General features: G+C 31.2%; 1 pseudogene; it reads right to left on the bottom strand.

The window, feature by feature from the left end:
- Positions 1-4,421: 4,421 nt before the first annotated feature.
- Positions 4,422-6,418, bottom strand: LOC134277523 (DNA polymerase III PolC-type-like; annotated as a pseudogene).
- Positions 6,419-6,863: the final 445 nt, after the last annotated feature.

A 6,863-nucleotide genomic window follows, 5' to 3' on the forward strand; every position in this document is an offset into this window, starting at 1 on the left:
TATCTTAACAATTTGCAACAATATATGATAAAATTTTGATCCTATGTTACGTAATTAGGGGTCACAAGGGGCCAGAATGTCAAATCTTTGATGCTTTATATCTCGAAAAGGGGGAATATTTTGATAAGCAATATTGAACAAAAGATGTTCAGAATGATATTCTAAACAATATGCATACTTTGAATTTTTGCTAAACGGCCCCATTAAGGACTAGTAGTAGTGGCCCCTAAATATTTCCATTTAGCATATCTCCACAATGAAAAGAAATCTCTGAATAAGTGTTGAACAAAAAATCTTCAAAATCACAAGACCTTTCATTTGATATCAAGAAAATAGGGCTGACCCCTTAAATTAGGGGCTCAGAGTGGCCAAGAGTCTTTTATCTATAACTCTCTAATGATCAATATTTTGTTATACATTACTGAAGCAAAAGTATTTATCTTAACAATTTGCAACAATATATGATACAATTTTGATCATATGTTACGTAATTAGGGGTCACAAGGGGCCAGAATGTCAAATCTTTGACGCTTTATATCTCGAAAAGGAGGAATATTTTGATAAGCAATATTGAACAAAAGATGGTTAGAATAATGTTCTAAACAATGTGCATACTTTGAATTTTTGTAAAACGGCCCCATTAAGGACTTGTGGGGGGTGGCCCCTAAATGTTTCCATATAGCATATCTGAACAACCAAAAGAAATCTCTGAATAAGTGTTGAACAAAAAATCTTCAAAATCACAAGACCTTTCATTTGATATCAAGAAAATGGGGCTGACCCCTCAAATTAGGGGCTCAGAGGGGCCAAAAGTCTTTTATCTTTAACTCTCTAATGATCAATATTTTGTTATACATTACTAAAGCAAAAGTATTTATCTTAACAATTTGCAACAATATATGATACAATTTTGATCATATGTTACGTAATTAGGGGTCACAAGGGGCCAGAATGTCAAATCTTTGACGCTTTATATCTCGAAAAGGGGGAATATTTTGATAAGCAATATTGAACAAAAGATGGTCAGAATAATGTTCTAAACAATATGCATACTTTGAATTTTTGCTAAACGGCCCCGTTAAGGACTTGTAGTAGTGGCCCCTAAATATTTCCATTCAGCATATCTCCACCACGAAAAGATATCTCTGAATAAGTGTTGAACAAAAAATCTTCAAAATCACAAGACCTTTCATTTGATATTAAGAAAATGGGGCTGACCCCTCAAATAAGGGGCTCAGAGGGGCCAAAATCTTTTATCTATAACTCTCTAATGATCAATATTTTGTTATACATTACTAAAGCAAAAGTATTTATCTTAACGATTTGCAACAATATATGATATAATTTTTATAATGTGTTACGTAATAAGTGGTTACAAGGAGCCAAAATGATATATTTTTTCTGCTTTACGTCAAAAAGAGGGAGTATTTTTATAAGCCATATTGAACAAAAGATGTTCAGAATATCGTGATAAAAAAACAGGAACTTTAAAATTAATAAAGGAAAACTTATTGTCATTCTCTTTTAACGAATATCTCAGTCAAAATCACATCTCATCTTATCGAAAAATTCAACGGAAGACCTACTCGTTGCTCTCAACGAGATCTCATCTAGTTTATTTTATATTTGGTTTAAAAAAACGCAACTACATGTATGGGTGTTTAAAAAATTGAAAGGAAATTAAAATATTACACCTAATAATTAAAGTAGTTTATGGTAAATATAATTAATCTATCACCATTATCATCTGATCAGGGTGGTCATGTGTGCTTACGGCGATTCGCAGACTGAGCAATTATTCGTATCGATAGAAGCCAAGTCTATCGTAAAACAGCACGATGGGGGGTATATCAATGTAAACAAGTTTCACACCTTCTTTTGTTTACAAAGAATCAAAATAATCAACTGGAATTTCATGGATAAATATAATATTTAAATCAGAGATATCAATAAATATATAATGTCTCTGGTAAAAAGACCGCACATTCTGACTTGAAATGTAAACACATATGTATGTCTTACGATTAAATCCTGCTGTATCATATACGAAAGTATAAAAGAAAGAAGAAAATTAAAATTAACAGCCAATATTAAGGTATATCACTCCTCAAATTTCTTATATCAAGGATTTCATGAATTGGTGTTTATGACATTCCATAACATCCACTTATGCAATTTTGAAGAAAAAAAATATAGGTCAGTGATACAAATTTTTAACTGGGGCCCTCAGAAGGGGGATATACGAAAAAACGTGATTTCTGTTACTAAAAATAGCATGTTTTAAAAATTGTGGATTATTTCAAAAGAGAAATATAGTATAAATTAGTAATTATACCATGAAGACAGAGTCATGATATGTTTATTTAAATTCTGTATTTAAAATGTTCTGTTGCCATGGTAACAAATAATGACCATCCTCCAATTTTTGAGAAGACAAGCCATGAATGGGCCAAAATTAAGCAATTTTTAACAGAAAAATACATGGTTTTCGAATATCAAGGATTTTTTTAGATACACATACAGTGTTAGTACTTATCCCCTTCTTCCTATTGCAAAAGAAAAAAATATAGGTCAGTGATCATCTAAGAAAGATATATGAGGTCAAAGGTCACCCAAAATGTGATTTTGCCGTGTATTCCTGACTCTATTCAAAGTTCATTGTAACTGTATTTTTTGGAATAAACCAGGTTATTTCAAGTATGAATCAATATATAACATAATAAAGAATCAATGGCATTTTTTTCAAACTCCAAGGTTAAAAAATGGTTGCCATGGTTACCAATAATGATCTTTTAATCCAATTTTTTGAGAAAACTTGTCTTGATTGGGCCAAAAATATGCAATTTTTAACAGAAAAATACATGGTTTTCGAATATCAAGGATTTTTTTAGATACACATACAGTGTTAGTACTTATCCCCTTCTTCCTATTGCAAAAGAAAAAAATATAGGTCAGTGATCATCTAAGAAAGATATATGAGGTCAAAGGTCACCCAAAATGTGATTTTGCCGTGTATTCCTGACTCTATTCAAAGTTCATTGTAACTGTATTTTTTGGAATAAACCAGGTTATTTCAAGTATGAATCAATATATAACATAATAAAGAATGGCATTTTTTTCAAACTCCAAGGTTAAAAAATGGTTGCCATGGTTACCAATAATGATCTTTTGGTCCAATTTTTTGAGAAAACTTGTCTTGATTGGGCCAAAAATATGCAATTTTTAACTGAAAAATACCTTGGTTTTTGAATATCAAGGATTTTTTTTAAAACACATAGTGTTAGTAATTATCCCCTTCTTCCTATTGCAAAGAAAAAAATATAGGTAAGTGATCATCTAAGAAGGATATATGAGGTCAAAGGTCACCCAAAATGTGATTTTGCCGTGTATTCCTGACTCTATTCAAAGTTTATTGTAACTGTATTTTTTTTGGAATAAACCAGGTTTATTTCAAGTATGAATCAATATATAACATAATAAAGAATGGCATAACATAAAAACACCAAGGTTAAAAAATGGTTGCCATGGTTACCAATAATGATCTTTTAATCCAATTTTTTGAGAAAACTTGTCTTGATTGGGCCAAATATATGCAATTTTTAACTGAAAAATACCTGGTTTTTGAATATCAAGGATTTTTTTAGATACCCATACAGTGTTAGTACTTATCCCCTTCTTCCAATTGCAAAAGAAAAAAAATTAGGTCAGTGATCATCTAAGAAGGATATATGAGGTCAAAGGTCACCCAAAATGTGATTTTGCCCTTGTATTCCTGACTCTAATCAAAGTTCATTGTAACTGTGTTTTTGGAATAAAACAGGTTAATCAAATATGAATCAATGTACATAACATAATAAAGAATGGCATTTTTCTAAAATTCCAAGATTTTAAAAAATGGTTGCCATGGTAACTGAGGACAGTTAGTTGATTGATAAAATTCATGTAAGAGGAAAATATCAATACTGTAGCATTTATAAGAAGGTGACTTGGATTTGAAAAGCAAGTGTTCAATGAGAGATACTTCCTAGTATTTAATATACAGTATCTGCCTTGACTCAGCACAAATAAAAAAATATAGGTCAGTGATTATTTCAGAAAAATGAAGTCAAAGGTCACAGAAAATGCTGTTTGCAGCTATTGTACTTGAGACTCAAAAACAAAGTCCATTTGTAATTGCATGTGTTTCAGAATAAAATTTGCATTTCAATTCATACATTGATATATTTATAACCAATATAAACCATGACCAGGAATATTTGGATTACATTTCAATTATTTATAATATTAGTTTCCATAATGGTTCAATATCTTCTAATCTGTCCTTTACCTTTTATTTCAATTAGGAGAAAAAAATAAGAGACGTTGATGACATCAAACTTTTATTCATAGACACACTGATATCAGATTTTGATTTTCTTGGGTATAAATAATTTTAATTTGTTTAATTATATATAAAATGCATGGCTTTCTAAGATAATGTACAAAAGTGTTTCTTGGCTTTACAAAAAGAGCCAGATCGAGAAAATATTGTTCCATAAGTAACAATTTCTAGAGTACGATGACACCATTATACATAAAAGAACACTTAAACTGTTAGGGGGGTTTCAATGATTTCATACTAATGAAATTAAATTTAATTTCCCTGTAAACAAATATTTTGGACTAAAAATAATCACAAAGTGATGAAATTACTTTCTGTGACTTTGACACCCTGACTCTCCCCGCCACAGTTTCGGAGAGGAGAGCTGACAAACCGTCTCTGCCATTTCTTTTGTGCACTAACTGTAAGTGGCGCAAAGACAGGTCACTACCTGCAATTTTTCTGGCCATTCCAGCAGTTAATATTTTTCGGTTCACAAGCACTTGAAGGCTAGGCATATTTCTTTTGACCACTGAATTATAATCAATAGATTTAGTGACATAATCTACTGAAAATTCACAACTAGGCTTCTTGATAGAGGATATAGAGGGCAAGTTCGCAATTTTTTTCAAAGTTTCGACGTCTTCCAAGGCATTGTGCGCTTCATAAGTAAAGTCCTCAGCCAGTAAAACTTTGCTTAAATGTTGTTGAGAGTAGGATTTCTGAGACGGGAAAGAAAGTTTAAAAAGTTTCATAGTATCCAGAAATCCAATAACTTCTTCTTCAAATCTGTCTTCTATATTGCAGTTCCTCAAAGCATTCATAATAATGGGGCAATCATATGATTTTATATTATGTCCAACAAGAATCTTTGGTTTCTTAGATGGAAGATTGCCAAGGAAGGAAATTAGATCTTGTAGAGCTTCTTGAATGGGTACTGCTTTAACTGCTTTCCCATTGTGATGCAAAGTTGTACCGTTCAATGCAAGGCCCGTTACTTTGGATGCTTGTGTACTGATGGGCTTTTGGGGAATCACATATGTACAGAAATATTCATCACTGTCTTCATCTAAAGCCGCAATTTGAGTAATGTGGGAATCCCGCTCTGAAAGAACATTAAAATTCAATATTTACATTCGCAAATATATTTTCTGTTTATGAATCTACAAAAAGCTAAAAAGTTAAAGTCTATGTAAACTTTTTATGGAGTTAAAATGTCAAATTTATGATGTTAAACTGAACGTTGTGTGTTCATAAAAAATCATGTTATACAATTCAAACAAAAACTTTTTATATCCAGAAATGGTCATATCCTTTTCACTCTCAAAAGCATATATTAAGTAAAAGATAGCAATACTCTGCCCTTAAAATCAGAATTTGATCACATGACCAACAGAATTCATACAACTGTAAACTTTTTTATAATGCTATTGATTTCCTAAAGATATAGACACTGTATAAATCAATAAGCCAATAGGAGAGAGAGGTAGAAAGAGAGACAGATAGAGAGAGAAAAATGGATGGATGTGACATTATTATGCCCAGATCATGAAAAATACTTTCAGAAAAGCATAAAACATTCATTTACCAAATCCAGTTGCTTCTAGATCAAAGTACACATAACTTCCAGAACCCACTAGTGGAGATTCCAAAGGGGGGTAATTTGGAGGAGGGATGGCTTCCACATCATCTACTTCTAGATCGTTAAACTCAACACCTGGTTCATAGGTGGGTCCTTCCCTTACCTCAGCTGAAGTTGATTTGCTTCCTCTGGAATTTTGAAATCATGTATGAATTTTGATCAATATATCTTTCAATAAATTTATTTTAATCATGTTTATAGGCCACTTGATATTTTTTCTTAATTTTTTTTTTCTAGATTTAGAATTAACCATTAAAAATTAACACCTTTCCAACTTTCGCTTGAGTCTTTTTTTTTCTTGCCTCTCTGGTATTAGTTAATGCCTTTCTCTTGGCTCTTATGATGTCATTAAGAATAGCTCTTTGTCTGGTAAATTTACCGGGGGATAGGCCAATGTTCTTGTGTACCTGTAAAAATATGATAGAGAATTAAAAACAAATTTTTGTAATCTGATCCTAAATATCAGTTACTTTGTTAACATTAACTACATGTAGTTTTAATATAATCAGCAAGATTTTTATTGTTCTCATGAAAGAAAAAATGAGAATATTTAAAATATTATTAATGATTACAATTACAAAAAAATTAATTTGACCTCGTATGACATAAACAATGTTTTTATGACTTGGTTCGGACTTCCATTCATAACTTTCAACCCCCCCTCCCCCCCCCCCAAAAAAAATCAATAAATAAACAAAAAGTGTAATCGTCAAAGAAAATGATCAAAATTCATAGGAATAGAACATATGAAATATTACCTTTTGCACAAATATTTAAAATGAACATATGATTTTTTAACAAATTATGTTTAATAGGGTACTTGGTTACCCGGAACGTTTTTTACGGCCGGAACAAATCTTA

Source organism: Saccostrea cucullata, unplaced genomic scaffold, assembly GCF_032062105.1.
Source record: "Saccostrea cucullata isolate Sc308-1 unplaced genomic scaffold, CSIRO_AGI_Scuc_v1 ctg6664, whole genome shotgun sequence".
Classification (NCBI taxonomy): Eukaryota; Metazoa; Mollusca; class Bivalvia; order Ostreida; family Ostreidae; genus Saccostrea; species Saccostrea cuccullata.